This window comes from Esox lucius, chromosome 11, assembly GCF_011004845.1.
Source record: "Esox lucius isolate fEsoLuc1 chromosome 11, fEsoLuc1.pri, whole genome shotgun sequence".
NCBI lineage: Eukaryota > Metazoa > Chordata > Actinopteri > Esociformes > Esocidae > Esox > Esox lucius.
Window position 1 is genome coordinate 16,497,378 of NC_047579.1, and position 14,522 is coordinate 16,511,899.

General features: G+C 43.6%; 1 protein-coding gene and 1 long non-coding RNA gene across 2 annotated transcripts in view; one reads left to right on the plus strand and one right to left on the minus strand.

Annotated features, from left to right (window-relative positions):
• Positions 1-14,522, plus strand: part of LOC105006816 (protein NLRC3-like) — a 925,414-nt gene that overhangs the window by 631,944 nt on the left and 278,948 nt on the right. The gene's annotated exons all lie outside the window — the stretch shown is intronic.
• On the minus strand, positions 3,364-4,115 carry LOC117595252. Its single transcript, XR_004576433.1, has 3 exons — positions 3,942-4,115; positions 3,550-3,592; positions 3,364-3,410 (listed from the first exon to the last, which is right to left on the minus strand). It is a non-coding gene; the product is annotated as an uncharacterized LOC117595252 (long non-coding RNA).

Genomic DNA, 14,522 nt, shown 5'->3' on the forward strand with positions numbered 1-14,522 from the left:
GGCTCTTCCGGCTACCGACCCTCCGTCGGCTCTTCCGGCTACCGACCCTCCGTCGGCTCTTCCGGCTACCGACCCTCCGTCGGCTCTTCCGGCTACCGACCCTCCGTCGGCTCTTCCGGCTACCGACCCTCCGTCGGCTCTTCCGGCTACCGACCCTCCGTCGGCGGCCTCTGACCCTCCGCCGGCCACCGACCCTCCGTCGGCTCTCCCGGCCTCTGACCCTCCGCCGGCCACCGACCCTCCGTCGGCTCTCCCGGCCTCTGACCCTCCGCCGGCCACCGACCCTCCGTCGGCTCTCCCGGCCTCTGACCCTCCGCCGGCCACCGACCCTCCGTCGGCTCTCCCGGCTCCTGACCCTCCGCCGGCTCCTGATCTTCGGCCGGTTCTGCCTCCCCGGCCTGTCCCGACGGCTCCGCCACCCTGGTTAGTCGCAGCTGTTCCGCCCCCTCGGCGGGTTTGTGCCGATGGGGGTACTGCGCTGCCCCGCCCCCCCTCCCTTGGGCTGGGGTTCGTCTTGGCCCGTCCGGTGGCCGGGCCTTTGGGGGGGGGGTACTGTCATGGTGCGGTGAGCAGCAGCGCCACCGTGCCATATTTCCACAAGTTCCCATATTCTCACGAACACATCCCGGACTGTCACATGTTTCCCATCTTCCACACCAGGTCCCAATCTAGCTCGTTTGTATGTGTATATATGTTTCCCCTCTGCTCCCCACATTGTGGATCATTGTTGCTGTCGCTGTCATTGTTGCTGTTTGTTAGTTAATCGGTGAGTGTTGTTTAATGTACTGTTTGAATGTTTATTGCTAAGACGCATGTTGCGCACTTTTATTTCATTCAGTCATTAGTATTGTTTTCCGTTCGTGTTTGGTTTGTTTGTTGAGTATTAAACCCACAAACGAGATTACTACCTGCGCCTGGTTCCTAACCAACACTACACCACGACAAGTGTTACAAGAAGTCTGTCTGGTTAAATGCTAGAGACTGTTATTTTCAGGAATACCAATTATTGCGTTGTTAAAACCTAGTTTTGCTCCGAGTTGGATTTTGTTGTAAAACACTGTGGAGAACATGAATCGTTTTGGATTATAAAAACAGAATTTATCAAACAAAACGATGCTTGGCTAAATCTCTGGGACCATCAAGATAAGAAATCAGAAGAAGACGGTTCATTGTAAGTACACAATTTACCATCAGACACCAAACTAGTGACCCTGGTGCCATTTTTGTGAATGTTTACTATACTAAAACACTTGCATGGGAGTTGGTCACCGTCATAGCTACTTTAAAATGTGTACTGCAGTTAGATTAACGAGATTCTAAGCTTTCTGCACATATATAATATGCCGATAACAAAAAAAAAATATTGGCACACTTTGTGGCATAAACGTTTGGTGTCCTGGCACCGGGACGTCTCAGAAAATTAGCAGGCAGCTAGCACTAACAGGTTTTAATCCTAGGTAGGTACATATTAATTACAAATGTAACTACATGATATTTAAAAAGGTTTTAGCATTTAGTTTCACTTTCTCATAAGTTGCTTATTCCTATGTTGGTACAGTATATGTTAATTACAAATGAATATGAATGGCATTGTTCTCCCTGTCTCTCACACCTGGAGTGACAGCTAGTTCAATTTGCGGCATCGGCAGCTCGCAGTGGCATTTCCGGTGGCAGGTTGAGTTAGCAGTGGCATTTCCGGTGGCAGGTTGAGTTAGCAGTGGCATTTCCGGTGGCAGGTTGAGATGCCACGGCATCTTCCCCGTTAGCAGTGGCATTTCCGGTGGCAGGTTGAGTTAGCAGTGGCATTTTTAGTGACATGTTGAGTTAGCAGTGGCATTTTTAGTGGCATGTTGAGATGCCACGGCATCTTCCCCGTTAGCAGTGGCATTTTTAGTGGCAGGTTGAGTTAGCAGTGGCATTTATAGTGGCAGGTTGAGTTAGCAGTGGCATTTATAGTGGCAGGTTGAGATGCCGGTGGCAGCCTGAGATGCCACAAATTTACTAGACCGATTATGGGGTAGAAGGCTGGCAAACAAGGGCTGTGTCCGAAATCACCCACTGCTCAACATACACAACCAAACCAGTAGCATGTCGTACTGTAGAGGAAAGAGCTTATCCGACTGCAACTGCTGGTGTTTGTAGCATTTGCTAGTGAGATACCTTATAGTTTAGAATTGTTAACATTTGCCAATATTACACTTGGTAGCATTTCCATGACCCTATTTCTTCATTTTTTTCAACGTTTCTTTGATTATTTATAATATTTTATTTGTATTAGTCTGTAATGTTGCAGTGCTAAGGAAAGAAATATTTTGGCTATAGGCTTACACTTGGCAAAGCACCTGCCAATGTTGGTGGCAATTGCCACTGGCCCCCTGTGGCAGCTGTCCCTTTCTGATTGTAAATTAAACAAGATTTTGTAAAAGATTACCTATACAAAATTATTGACTTAAAACCCTCAACATTTATAGCTTACTATACTAGGTGATATTTATACGTATCTGTGCATCACAGGACTCTAATTTAAAACCATGTGCAAAGGTCTTGGTATGAATTACTAGGCTGTGTTTAGGAACAAAACTCTTTAATATAACACAATATAAAAATATTTTAACAATCACTGTTCCTCAAATCTTGTAAACAGTCTGTAATTGTTTTTATCAACACATTCTTCCCAGAAGTTGTCGTAGTCCTTTTTTCTTTCAAAAACGAATGTAAAAAGTTCTGCTGGAGAATCCTCATCCAGTTCCCCATCCCAGGTGTCCATCTCCTGGATGGCTTCTTTTCTTTCTTCTCTGTCCATAAAAAGGACAGCAGGGAGTTTCAGTCCTCCATTGAATGTTGCCTTATCGCACCAGTCAGCTGCAGCCAGGCTATGTTGGATAAGAAGGTTTTCCTGCAGTAAAAAAAGTCTGTTATTGATAATTTATGTTTTTCCCAAGTCAAGACTTCAGACTTATAGAGCATTTACAGTACATCTGAATGAAACATTAAAATAAATTGTACCAACAAATGCTGTATTTATTAACACTGTGGGTTCCATCTAAAACCCTCTAAAATAAATGTCAGTATATATTCATAATTGTCTTAATTGTACATGTAAATAAAAAAAATAATAAATGGTCATGCAACTAATCTGTATCCAGAGCATCTTCAATACACATCAAACAAAACAAAAAAGCTTCCTGTCACAGTAAGCAATGCTGTATTCTATGGTCAAGCAACCGACAACACTTGTCTCTCTGACTGCAACACATACACACTTATTAATATATTACAGATTGCCAATTTTGACAAGATAACTGTCCTGAGTTAAATACATTTTTGTGGGAAATGGTTTTGGGTAGGAGTTGACAAATGGTTTTACCTCTTCGGTGGTCTCGGTTTCTTCAGCTGCCTTTCTTGCAGCTCTGGGGAAAAAGGAAATAATCTGTAAATGTGATTTATGTAAAACATCACCTGCTAATATGCCACAGCAAGCATAATGCATTAAGTGATGTTTCATATCGAATTGCACACCAACATCGGAAAGAACATCCTGTACCCTACCCTTTCTTTTTCTTTGAAGGTGTGGTGGTTAGAAGCACAGATTCTGCTTGGTAACGACACATGTAACAAAAAATTTAATTATTTTTAATAATAAGCATGTCAGAAATTATCAGCTTCAAACCCATTAAAGTATTTCGTCTTGTATACTGTACATTTATGTACTCACTAAAATTAATAGTCATACTCAAGTACTTCAGTTTGGATTTTAACAACTATTAGCAGAAAGTCATGATTCTATTTTTTCTTGTTGTGGTATGTATTCTGGAAATTATGTTCTCCAAATTATCCAAAATCGAGTGACACTTGTTGTATGGCATAACTTACTCAGTAATTAGTTTTCCTGTAAATGTAGTTGTATTATTTGTAAACATTACATATCCTCATTATTTTACCTCTGGCAAAATGACCTCTGTTATGAATAGCTGCTTCTCAACTACAGTTCCAGGTACTATCAGTATTTTTTCCAGTCTCTGGATAAACCTCGTCTGTCTGTGGTATTAAGTAAGTAAAAAGCATGAAAACAATTTGACAGGGGATATTAAGAAGGGTTAACAAAGAAAATTGTAAAATGTTGCACCTTCAAGGCAACATTTTAATTATTCATTACTCCCGTTCCCCCTCCTCTGCCTGAAAAGTAATGTCAATCCTTCCCTGTATAACCAGCATTCATCTGACTAAAAAGGTTTCCTTCCCAAAAATGACAGGATATTAGTTTCAAAATCAAAATAGTTAATGTGCTCGGTTACTATAGCTTTCTTCGTCATGTTGTCCTTATATAAGGTTCTTATAAATTTGGTCTTTCAAATACAAATAGTTAATATGCTAAACATTTTCATTGTGATATGGAATATATCTGTAAAGATCCGTGACTTCAATGTATGTTCCAGTCAGATACTATTGTGATTGCGATTGAAGACCAGGAGTTGTGTCCACAAATAAGACCAAAAGAGAACAGTCTACATACCTTCATGTCATTGAATAAAGTCACATGTTTGCTGTAATGTTTTCTGAGGAGAGGATCAAATCCTTTGTGTTTCCACAGATAAAAATGCCACTGCTAACTCAACATGCCACTAAAAATGCCACTGCTAACTCAACATGCCACTAAAAATGCCACTGCTAACTCAACATGCCACTAAAAATGCCACTGCTAACTCAACATGCCACTAAAAATGCCACTGCTAACTCAACCTGCCACCGGAAATGCCACTGCTAATGGGGAAGATGCCGTGGCATCTCAACATGCCACTAAAAATGCCACTGCTAACTCAACCTGCCACCGGAAATGCCACTGGTAACGGGGAAGATGCCGTGGCATCTCAACCTGCCACCGGAAATGGCACTGCGAGCTGCTGATGCCGCAAATTGAGCTAGCCCCTGCTGCACATCTGTACTGCAATCCTCTCTCTGTTCCTGAACTTCTATGTCTTTCAACACAGAAGTCCAACTTGATTTGAAGTTTGTAGTTTTTTAGACATTGGTTGGTTTCCTCTTAAATAGTGTATTCACTGGTGTATTGTATTTTAAGCTACCACATTTGGATCCACTTTATTTTCTAGATTCAATCTGGAAAATAAAAATGAGGAAAAAACACTATGTAATAGGTGATATAGGACTACTCCTCCATTGGTCACCAACATTAGCCTAATAATTTGCATATATTCATGTATTAATTTACATACTTAATAATTTGTCTATGTTCTCAATCATTTTGTTTTAAACAAAATTGGGTTAGTGTAGATCACATTCTAGCATCACAAGTTACAACACAAAAGGTTTACTTATTAAATAAAAATGTTGGTAACGAACAGACATATTAAATATAGGTTCCCACTTATACCTGGAACAACAGAACACATTTATTCACTAAGGTTGCTCTAAATCACAATCAAATGGCAGGCGGTTTCTTTGGCTGATGTTAATGTTAGTTAGCTATGTAACATTAACAGCAAAAGATCGAGTGGCTCCCATCTGGAGTTGTGGTTGCTTGCAACCCTAACAAGCAAATGCAAAACCTCCAAAATGAGCGTAACCAAAGAACTATACAGCTACAGTTGAAATAAATGTAAATCATAGCTCTTGAATATTTTACAATTTGGAGGAATGACCATTTTGAAATAAATAATTTAATTTATTTTAAACCGAGGTGCAATCCCCGGGTACCTCACATGTAGTTATGGACCTGAGCTCAACCCTTTCAAAAGCCAGATTCAAATGTGCTGGAATAAGATGGAATGCAATCAGTGTGTGCCAACTGCAAAATACTTATGTGCGTAACTCTGGTTCTATGAAAGAAATGCACTCAATGAGACTTTTTTAAGTGGGATATGCCACATAATGGCAGGCATTCTGCGACGCACTGGAACCGGTCCATTGGTCTAAGCAATGCCTAACTTGGTTAGAGATGAATAGTTATGTTATAGAAGGAAAATATCACTACTGGAGCAGTAGAGATTTGTGTATTTGAATAATGTCAATTAGTGGAGAGGCTCACAGGAGGCTGCTTTGAAATTTGTTGGTTTCATGAGAAGGCTCATTGTTTTCTTCTGTTTTTGTTAATTTTACATTTTTAAGGGTACATGTGTATGCTTGAATCCAGTGGTCCTTGGTAGTGCAATACGAACTAAGGAAATGTGAAGTTAACTGATCATGGCACCATGTTAAATAGTTTGCATGTGTGTCTAATATTTGCCATTGGTTTTAATGGTGTATTCAATGTGAACTGTAATGTTGTTTCAGTGGTTTTTCATGTTTTTGATTGAGCTTGTATAAATGTTAACAATATTATCATGTTCAAATTGCCACTGGGAATATTGTCTTCTGTATGACAATTTAGTTGATGCAAGTTCTCTGGAAATTTATTTCTTTGCTCTTATTTGCATTTTAAATATACCATATTGATTTTACCATTTGAAAAGCACATCTCTTTTTTTGCATCATGTGGAGTATATAAATCAACTAGGTTTAGTACCTTCTAACATACTTTGGAAGACAGATACCATCAAAAGACACAAGAGAAGACTCCAGAGTGGTATGATTCATTTTTTCCCCTTACAATGTTTTTCTGGTATTATTGGGGGTAAACAAATCAACGTTCATCCCTGTGTATTTAAGTCAACACTCATATTGGTTACTCACTTTGCAGTGGAGAAAACAACTATATATTATTGCCTAAAGAACTATTCCTGAGATTGCTGTCTTTAGATAATTTGGTTACACTTTCCAATAAAGGTACATGAACTACCATTAACGAATAAAGTAGTTAACTTGAATGAATAATGACCAATGACATGAACAAACAGTTAATAATGATAACCCTTAATTTAGTAATGATTTACAAATGCATTAACTAACAGTGTTTAGTTTCATTTGTTCATGTTGACACAGGTCATATACTCATGTTGTTTTTTGCAGTTTTTACTATCATTGTTTAATGTGGATGCAGGACATGCATTCATGTAGCTATTTGTTTGCATGAATAGGCAATATACATACAGTGGGGGAAAAAAGTATTTAGTCAGCCACCAATTGTGCAAGTTCTCCCACTTAAAAAGATGAGAGAGGCCAGTAATTTTCATCATAGGTACACTTTACCCATGAGAGACAAAATGAGAAAAAAATTCCAGAAAATCACATTGTAGAATTTTTTATGAATTTATTGGTAAATTCCTCTGTAAAATAAGTATTTGGTCACCTACAAACAAGCAAGATTTCTGGCTCTCACAGACCTGTAACTTCTTCATTAAGAGGCTCCTCTGTCCTCCATTCGTTACCTGTATTAATGGCACCTGTTTGAACTTGTTATCAGTATAAAAGACACCTGTCCACAACCTCAAACAGTCAAGAAATCAACTGTGGGAGCATTTATAAGAAAATGGAAGACATACAAGACCACTGATAATCTCCCTCGATCCGGGGCTCCACGCAAGATCTCACCCAGTGGGGTCAAAATGATCACAAGAACGGTGAGCAAAAATCCCAGAACCACACGGGGGGGACCTAGTGAATGACCTGCAGAGAGCTGGGACCAAAGTAACAAAGGCTAACATCAGTAACACACTACGCCGCCATGGATTCAAATCCTGCAGTGCCAGGCGTGTCCCCCTGCTTAAGCCAGTATGTCCAGGCACGTCTGAGGTTTGTTAGAGAGCATTTGGATGGTCCAGACGAGGATTGGGAGAATGTCATATGATCAGATGAAACCAAAATATAACTTTTTGTTAAAAACTCAACTTGTCATGTTTGGCGGAGAAAGAATGCTGAGTTGCATCCAAAGAACACCATACCTACTGTGAAGCATGGGGGTGGAAGAATTATGCTTTGGGGCTGTTTTTCTGCAAAGGGACCAGGACGACTCATCCGTGTAAAGGCAAGAATGAATGGGGCCATGTATCGTGAGATTTTGAGTGAAAACCTCCTTCCATCAGCAAGGGCATTGAAGATGAAACGTGGCTGGGTCTTTCAGCATGACAATGATCCCAAACACACTGCCCCGGCAACGAAGGAGTGGCTTTTTAAGAAGCATTTCAAGGTCCTGGAGTGGCCTAGTCACCAGATCTCAACCCCATAGAAAATCTTTGGAGGGAGTTGAAAGTCTGTGTTGCCCAGCGACAGCCCCAAAACATCACTGCTCTAGAGGAGATCTGCATGGAGGAATGGGCCAAAATACCAGCAACAGTTTGTGAAAACCTTGTGAAGACTTACAGAAAACGTTTGACCTCTGTCATTGCCAACAAAGGGTATATAACAAAGAATTGAAATTAACTTTTAATTTCAATACGTTATTGACCAAATACTTATTTTCCACCATAATCTACCAATAAATTCATAAAGAATCCTACAATGTGATTTTCTGGATTTTTTTCTTCTCATTTTGTCTCTCATAGTTGAAGTCAATCATCAATCAAATGTATTTATAAAGCCCTTTTTACAACAGCAGTTGTCACAAAGTGCTTTACAGAGACACCCGGCCTTAAACCCCAAGGAGCAAACAACATTAGTGTTGGATTCCAGTGGCTAGGAAAAACTCCCTAAGAAGGTTGAATTTTAGGAAGAAACCTAGAGAGGACCCAGGCTCAGAGGGGTGACCAGTCCTCTTCTGGCTGTGCCGTGTGAGATATTAAGAGTCCAATTGGAATAATAAATACATTTCTCTGGGCTAAATCCAGAAGTCAGAAGTATGACCAGGTGGACAGGGACAGCAACGGGCCCCCCAAACCAGGTACTTTTTGCCCCACTGTATAAGATAATACAATTTGTTAATATGATTACAGTGTGGCAACCATTATTACTAAAGTAGGCTGGCTACTTGCGTCTTCAAATAGGTGTGAGGCGCACAAAATGTATGGTTGAATTTCAGGTCATGTACTGTTTGAAATGAGGATACATTACATATATTGAAGGGAGGATTATGTGCTATCTGTTATGTTTTGTAATAGCGGACTCAAAAACAGGCTCAGACGACGGAAGTAAAAATAAAATAAAGGCGATCCCAGTTCTGGGAGGATGATTCATGAGGTATTGGTCTTCGGCTGTGGTGTGGCAGGCGGGTGAGAAGGCAGTCCAGAGTCCAAGGTATCCAACACGAGAGGACGAAGAACAATCTGACGCAGGCTGGCTGGATCAGGAAGTTCTTATACAGGTGGTTGATGAGCTGATCAACAGCAGCTGCGCCGAACAAGGGACCAACCCCTGCACAGCCACGCCCACCTGCACCTACCAAGCACACACAAGCACAGAAGAAAAACAGCCAGACTCCAACCAAATATCATGTTTTCCCAAACACACAGGAACCTGACAGAACCCCCCCCTCAACGGGCGCCACCCGGCGTCCGCCCAGGACGACCCGGATGGAGGCGATAGAAATCCACAAGGAGAGACCGATCCAGAATGAACTTCCGGGGAACCCAAGAACGGTCCTCAGGACCATATCCCTCCCAATCTACCAGGAACTGGAAACCCAGACCACGACCACGCACATCCAAAATGTGCCGCACGGTAAACACAGGACCGCCACAGACGACCCAGGTGGGTGGAAGGGGGTTGGCCGGAGGGCTCAATGCACACGTAGAGACAGGCTTCAGCAAGGAAACATGGAACACCGGGTGAATCCCCAGGGAAGGTGGCAAACGCAGCCGGACAGCGGAGGCATTAATAACTTTGTCCACAACATAAGGACCCACAAAACGAGGACCCAGCTTCCGAGATTCCACTTGCAACGGAAGATTACGCGACGACACCCAAACCTCCATGCCAACAGTGTATTCCGCCATAACCGCCGACAGCGACTGATATTGGCCTGCACTGAAGGAACGGACACCTCTCTCTCCTGTTCCGGGAACAATGGAGGTTGATAACCGTACATCACAAGGAACGGCGACCTACCTGTAGCAGAATTGGGGAGCGAGTTGTGGGCATACTCCACCCACGGCAGCTGAGAAGACCAAGCACCTGGGTTGCGGGCCGAAACACACCAAAGTGCGGCCTCCAGGCTCTGGTTGGCGCGTTCCGTTTGACCATTACTTTGCGGGTGGTATCCCGACGAGAGACTGACGGAGGCCCCCAACGACTCACAAAAGGCCTTCCAAACAGCAGACGAAAACTGGGGACCCCTGTCAGACACCACATCCACAGGAATGCCATGAATACGGAAGATATGTTGAATCATGAGGTCCGCCGTCTCCGTAGCTGATGGAAGTTTTGTCAGAGTGATAAAGTGAACAGCCTTGGAAAAGCTATCTATGACAGTCAATACCACAGTGTTACCCTCCGAAAGAGGTAGTCCGTTCACAAAGTCCACTGCAATATGCGACCAGGGTCTGCTGGGCACCGGGAGAGGATGAAGCAGGCCCACTGGAGGACGATGGGAGGCTTTGCCACGAGCACAGACTGGGCACGCTGCCACAAAAACTGGCGAGACAGGGAATCAGGCTTGGTATTCTTAGAACCCGGTCAGGGTGAAGTCAAACCTGCCTAAAAACAAAGACCAACATGCCTGGCGAGAGTTGAACCTTTTTGCCGTTCTTAGGAATGCTACATTTTTATGATCCGTAAATACCACAAACGGATGAAACGATCCTTCCAGCCAGTGTCTCCATTCCTGCAGCGCCATTACCACAGCCAGCAGTTCAGTCTCCATCATAATTCCTCTCCGTCGGGGACAGTCGTCTGGAGAAGAAAGCGCACGGATGTAGTTTACCTTCAGACTGGTTTCTTTGAGACAGAACAGCTCCCACACCAGAGTCGGATGCATCGACCTCCACGATGAAGGGGAACTCCTGTGAGCCAACACAGGAGCCGATGAGATGAGCCGCTTGAGGTTGGAAAAGGCCTCATCTGCCACAGCAATCCACAGGAAAGGCTTGGCCGGAGACGTGAGACTGGTGAGAGGTGCTGCTACTTTACTGTAGTTCCTGATAAACCTACGATAAAAGTTGGCAAAACCTAAAAACCGCTGGAGCTGTTTGCGGGAGGTAGGTATAGGCCAATCGGTTACCGCCTTTATCTTACTGTCGTCCGGTTTGAGTTCTCCCTGCTGAATGATGAAACCCAGAAACTTCACAGAGGACACGTGAAACTCGCATTTCTCGGCCTTAACGAACAGTTGGTTCTCCAGTAGACGTTGTAACACCAGCCTGACATGTCTCACATGATCCTCCAGGTTCTGGGAAAAAATAAGGATATCATCCAGGTACACATAGATGAACTGATTAACCATGTCTCGCAGAACGTCATTCACTAGAGGCTGGAAAACAGCAGGAGCGTTGGTTAATCCGAACGGCATCACTAGATACTCGAAGTGACCGAGAGGAGTGTTGAAAGCGGTTTTCCACTCGTCGCCTGCTTTGATGCGGATAAGATGATAAGCGTTACGTAGGTCCAGTTTGCTAAATACTGTAGCGTTGCACAGGGGTTCAATCACAGAATCCATTGGCGGTAGTGAGTATGTATTTCTTACTGTGATGTTGTTTAATCCTCTGTAGTCGATACAGGGTCGGAGGGTGGAATCCTTCTTCTTGACAAAAAATAATCCAGCTCCCACCGGAGCAGATGAACAGCGAATCAGGCCGGCAGCCAGGGACTCTGAAATGTAATTTTCCATAGCTTCTCTCTCAGACCTGGATAGTTTAAACAACCGACTAGCTGGCAATGTGGCACCATGCAACAGTTCAATAGCGCAATCATAAGGACGAAACCTCACATAAATCCTGATAGACAGGAGGGATAAGAGTCAAATCGGGGGGACTACACTGATGTAAGCTTCTCTCACAGTGAGGTGCTTTGGCCGTACGAAGACACTGAGACATGCAAAATGTACTCCAACTAGCAATCTTGCAAGTAGACCAGTCAACATGAGGGTTATGGAGTTTTAACCATGTATGGCCTAGAACTATAGGTACATTGGGTGATGACATAACAAGAAGCTGTATTACCTCTCGATGGTTGCCTGACAACAGTAGGGTTATTGGAGCAGTGATCTGGGTTATCCGGGCTAAATGGCGTCCATCCAGGGCGTTAACCTCTCTGGGAATCCTCAGTGTCTCAGTAGCGATGCCTGCTGTGCTCACCAGGGTCTCATCAATGAAATTGCCATCCGCTCCTGAATCCACCAGAGCTTGCAGAGTAATGGGGCCCTCAGGACGGATGATGGTGGCCTCCAACTCCATGCGGTCCTTTGTGGAGGGAGAGTTGACTGCTTGACTCACCAGTAACCCTCCTCTGACTGGTGAGCTTGGCAGTTTAATGATCAGATACTTTGCTCATATCCTCAACGAATTCCACGTAGTTGTTACAGACACCCGAGTTGCTTACACTTAACGCCATAGCCCACTTAGCTGCCCTACCCGTCAGTAGCCCCATAATTAAAACCCCTCTGGGTCGGAATCCGCGATATCGCGGAAAATCGGACACTGTATATTTCTAATCGTAGAATCCGAATGGTTATAGCTATTAACTTGCTGTTTCCTTTCCCGTGTGCTGCACATTCCAATGAAGCGATTGATATAAGATTTGTGTTCATGCGTTCATCACAGCCTTCGTAAGACGACCGCAAAGTTGCACCAAAAATGGGAGCCATTACGCACGTCATGAAATGTAGCCTAGTTATATCCGCTGTTTAGAAGGCTAATCTTTGTTGACTAGTCGCAAACGGTGTGTGTACTATGTCATCTGACGCCTGGCATTCAATAGCAATTCAAATTAGCATACCCCGCGAATCTCAGGTATAAGGCGCGAGCACCCATTCCAAGTGGCCTCTACTTACCCAGCGCATCAGTCGAGAGAGTATCTAGAGATAAATTGCTTCGCTTTTATTCCAACAAAGAACATTTTCAAAGAACAGCAACAAAAACTTTTGTTTATGCAAGATGGCAAAAAGGTTTACAGCCCAGCAAGTCATGGAACAGATCTTCGAAAGTGATGAAGATGCTGCAGCAGATTCTGGCCCGGATGACTTTTTTACAGACGAGGAACAAGATTTCATCGATGGAATTGATCGAATGGAGGATGAAATGTAAGTAGATTTCAGTCATGTTGGGATCACCATGATTATTTCATAATGCGTAAATTGGTTTCCATGGCCTATTGTTACATAGTAGGCTACCGTTCTGGTAAATAGAACACGTATTCTATACAGGGGCGTTCTTGATTTGTTGTTATAGTTAGTAACCTACTGTTCTGGTATATAGAACTTAGACTAGAATAAAATAAGTAATGGAACCCAGTCCGGGATAACATTGGATTTGCTCTAGGTTTTATTGAGGTTTGTACTCATACTGACTTAGTGATAAGTTCACAGGGTTGTTTGGTAGGGTATATGTTTTTGCAAGCCATGCTTGTAACACCTCGTGAATAGAGACAAAGGGGTTAGACTACCAACATGTTCTGTCTCTATGGGGGATGTGTCATTTACCATAGGGCTTTGTTATTTCAATGAGTGTACATTACACTCCTGGCCATTCTTTTCACATTGTAAAGGTGTTAGACTAGCACCAGGTTCTGTCTCTATGGGGGATGTGTTATTTACCATAGGGCTTTGTTATTGCAATGAGTGTACACTACACTCCTAGACATTCTTTTCACATTGTAAATGCTATTGAGCAATGCCATGCTAATTTTCTAAACCTATCCTTCCTCTAGCCAAGTTGATGAGACTGAAGAACAACCCAGTACATCTGCTGGATTGCTGCCACCCACAACCCCCACTGCACCCCTGCCGCAACTAGCCCCTGTATCAGCTCCTGCACAGCTTGCCACCTCCTCTGCAGTATCATCTCCTGCATGACCAGCCACCCATGCAACCACACCAGAGCCGAGGAGATCCCGTCCACGAAGGCCTCGATCAACCCGAGGAAGATCACGGTCAACCCGAGGAAGATCACAGTCACCACATGGACCCACACCAGCTGTCCCACCTGCCCAATCGTGGAAGTCGGAGAAGGAGCAGGATGTGCCACCCATTGTCCCCCGCTTCTTCCCGGCCAGGACACCTGGGGTTCAGCCTGGTGCATCAGTACAGGACAGTCCACTGAGCTTATTCAAGCTCTTCTTTAGTGACTCTGTGGTCAAAACTTTGTGTGAAAACACAAATAAATTGGCTGCAAGGAACATTGAAAGCGGGAAGAAATACAAGTGGACCCCCCTCACCCCCCTGTATTTTTTCAAGTACCTTGGACTTGTTGTTTACATGGCCATCCTCAAGTTGCCTGCTGTAGCGGACTATTGGAGACAGAAACACATGTTCAGTGTCCCTTTTCCAGGCTTACTGATGCCAAGGGACAGCTTCCGAGTCATCTCCTGGAATTTACACATGAGTGACCCTGCTGAGGATGTTATCAACGACCGTAAGAAGGGGACACCTGAGTATGACACACTCTTCCGTGTGAGGCCACTCATGGATGACATCAAAATAGCATGCAAGTCATTCTACCAGCCCCGGCTGAACTTCTCCATTGATGAACGGATGGTTGCCACGA